Raw genomic sequence first — 4,019 nt, 5'->3', positions numbered from 1 at the left:
TTCCGAAGTACCACCTACGACATTGGGCACACAAACTCGCCCCTGCAATCTCAAAACACCATCATCATCTAAGGTCACCTTCGAGGCACCTCTACGCTGCACCGTGTCTCTCAGGACACACAAATGGGGATCATCAAACTGCCGATCACGGATACGCTCCAATAATGAAGAACGAGCGACCGTGCATGCTAACACCCTGCTAGCCTCAGAAATGTCCAACCTCACAAATCGATTGGCAAAGGCCTGAATATCCAAAGCAAGCGGTCTCTGGCTGACCGGAATATAAGCAAGACTACCCATGCTAGCGGACTTCCTACTCAATGCATCGGCCACCACATTGGCCTTACCCGGGTAATACAAGATAGTAACATCATAATCTTTCAACAACTCCAACCATCTCCTCTGCCTCACATTCAACTCCTTCTGCTTGAACAGGTACTGGAGACTCTTGTGATCAGGGTACACCTCACACGTCACACCATATAGGTAATGCCTCCAAATCATCAAAGCATGAACAATGGCTGCCAACTCTAGATCATGAACCGGATGATTCTTCTCGTGGATCTTCAACTGCCTCGAAGCATACGCAATGACTCTGCCATCCTGCATCAATACCGTACCAAGCCCAATACGGGAAGCATCACAATAAACTGTATAAGGCCCTAAGCCTGTGGGCAAAACCAATATCGGTGCCGTAGTCAGAGCTGTCTTGAGCTTCTGAAGGCTCGCCTCACACTCATCTGACCATCTGAACTGGGCACCCTTCTGGGTCAATCTGGTCATCGGGGCTGCTATGGATGAAAATCCCTCCACGAACCGACGGTAATAACCTGCTAACCCCAAGAAACTTCGAATCTCAGTAGCTGATGCTGGTCGAGGCCAGTTCTTGACTGCCTCAATCTTCTTCGGGTCCACTTGAATACCCTCTGCTGATACGACATGACCCAGAAATGCAACCGAACTCAACTAGAACTCACACTTCGAGAACTTAGCATATAACTGACTATCCTTCAGAGTCTGAAGAACCACTCTGAGGTGCTGCTCGTGCTCCTCCTGGCTGCGGGAGTACACCAGAATATCATCAATAAAGACTATCACGAACAGGTCCAAGTAAGGTCTGAACACTCGGTTTATTAACTCCATAAATGCTGTTGGGGCATTGGTCAACCCAAATGACATGACCAAAAACTCGTAATGCCCATACCGAGTGCGGAATGCTGTCTTAGGGACATCAGACGCTCTAATCCTCAGCTGATGGTAGCCAGATCTCAAGTCTATCTTTGAAAACACTTTTGCACCCTGAAGCTGGTCAAACAAATCATCAATCCTCGACAGTGGATACTTGTTCTTTATCGTCACTTTGTTCAATTTCCGGTAATCAATGCACATCCTCATCGATCCATCCTTTTTCTTCACAAATAACACCGACGCACCCCAAGGAGAAACACTAGGCCTGATAAAACCCTTCTCTAGCAAATCTTGCAACTGGTCCTTTAACTCCTTCAACTCTGGCGGGGCCATCCGATACGCCGGAATAGAAATGGGCTGCGTGCCTGGGGCCAGATCAATACAGAAATCAATATCCCTGTCGAGCGGCATACCCGGCAGGTCTGAAGGGAAAACCTTGGGGAACTCCCGAACAATAGGAACAGAATCAATAGAAGGGACCTCTGTGCTGGAATCGCGAACATACGCCAGATAAGCTAAACACCCCTTCTCGACCATGCGTCGAGCCTTCACATATGAAATAACACTGCGGGTGGCATGACCTGGGGTCCCTCTCCACTCCAATCGGGGCAAATCCGGCAAAGCTAAGGTCACGATCTTGGCGTGACAATCCAAGATAGCATGATACGGGGACAACCAATCCATCCCTAATATAACGTCGAAATCCACCATGTCTAAGAGCAATAAATCAACACGGGTCTCAAGACCCTCAAACACTACCACACAGGAACGATGAACTCGGTCGACCACTATAGAATCACCCACCGCTGTAGATACATAAACAGGAATACCAAAGCATCACTAGGCATAGCCAGGTAGGGTGCAAAATAGGACGACACATATGAATACGTAGACCCAGGGTCAAATAGCACTGAAGCATCCCTATCACAAACCAGAATAGTACCTGTAATAACAACATCTGACGACTCAGCCTCTGGCCTGGCTGGCAAAGCATAACACCGGGGCTGGGCCCCACCTCCCTGAGCCATGTCTCTAGGACGATCGGCTACTGGCTGACCCCTACCTCTGGCGGTCCGAGCTCTACCTCTATGGTCTCTACCTCCACCTCTATGATCCCTACCCCCGTCTCTAGCTGGCTGGGCAAGCTGTGGATCACCTGGTGCCTGAATCATGGGGCGAGGACCCTGCTGCTGAGAACTACCCGAGGCTCGAGGGCAAAATCTGACAATGTGACTCGGGTCACCACAACCATAACAAGCCCTCGGCTATTGAGACTGCTGGCCCTATCGACCTGAATGTCCTCCTCGGAAACTCTGAAGTGGCGGTGCACTGATGGGCGGCTGATCAGAATAATGCTGCTGAGAACCACCACCGCCTAGAGTACCATGAGAGACCTAGAGTGCTGACTGAAAGGGCCTCGGTGGATGGCCTCTACCATAAGAATCCATACCTCTAGACGAGGTACCACTGAACCTACCAGAATGACGAGGCCTCTTATCCGACCCCTGACCACCTCCCCGTACAAGAGCCATCTCAACTCTGCGGGCCGCATTGGCCGCCTCCTGAAAAGAAATCTCACTACCGGCTCCCATAGCCATCTGGAGACGGATCGGCTAAATCAATCCATCAATAAACCTCCGCACCCTCTCTCGCTCTGTGGGGAGTATAACAATAGCATGGTGGGCTAGATCAATGAACCGAGTCTCATACTGTGTAACTGTCATAGAGCCTGCTAGAGGTGCTCGAACTGCTTGCGAAGAGCCTCTCGCTGAGTAACTAGGAGAAACTTCTCCAAAAACAACTCTGCAAACTGGTCCCAAGTCAATGATGGCGACCCTGCTGGTCTGGATAAACAATAGTTCCTCCACCAAGTCTTGGCGGATCCTGCTAGTCGAAAGGTGGCAAAGTCGACCCCATTGGTCTCCACAATACCCATAGTCCGAAGGATCTCATGGCAGCTAAATAAGAAATCCTGTGGATCCTCTGAAGAAGTACCGCTGAATGCGGTGGTGAAGAGCTTGGAGAACCTATCAAGCCTCCACAAAGCATCTGAGGACATAGCCGCTCCATCGCCGGCCTGGGTCACAATACCTGGCTGAACTGCCACAGCTGGCTGAACCACTGGAACCTGAGCCTGGGGAGCTACCTGCTCCGGAGTACGTGCAGCAGGAGTCTGAACTCCTCCTCCAGCCTGAGAAGTGGCTGGTGCTACTGGGAGCAAACCCGCTCTAGTGACGCTCTCCATAAAGCCTGCTAGTCTGACCAAAGCGTCCTGGAGGTTTGGGGTGACCATGAACCCTCTTGGGACCTGAGCTGGGCCCACCGGAGCTGCTAGGGCTGGAACCTCCTCATCATAATCAATATGAGGCTCCACCTCTGGGACTACTGCCCGGGGCAGAGCTCAGCCCCTTCCTCGGCCTCTGCCCCTCGTAGGAGCTGCTGCTGGGGGCTCGGGCTGCTGCGCAGTGAAGAGGAAGCACGTGTTCTCGCCATCTGCGAAAGAACAGAGTAGAAAGACAATCAGTATTTGAAAACAGAATCGCACGATAAAGAAGAACAAAAGTGAAAATTTTCCAAACTCCGTAGCCTCTGGCGGATGAATACAGACGTCTCCGTACCGATCCCTCAGACTCTACCAAGTTTGTCCGTGAGTAGTGAGGCCTATGTAACCTAGTGCTCTGATACCAACTTGTCACGATCCGGATTTCCCACCATCGGGAGTCGTGATGGTGCCTACTATCGGAGCTAGGCAAGCCAAGCCTTTTAAACATTTCCTGATTTAACCTCAACGAGAACAATACAAAATATAATGAGTCATTTAAATTAAAGCG

The sequence above is a fragment of the Nicotiana attenuata genome, chromosome 8 (assembly GCF_001879085.1).
Source record: "Nicotiana attenuata strain UT chromosome 8, NIATTr2, whole genome shotgun sequence".
Classification (NCBI taxonomy): Eukaryota; Viridiplantae; Streptophyta; class Magnoliopsida; order Solanales; family Solanaceae; genus Nicotiana; species Nicotiana attenuata.
This window is presented reverse-complemented; position numbering follows the sequence as displayed.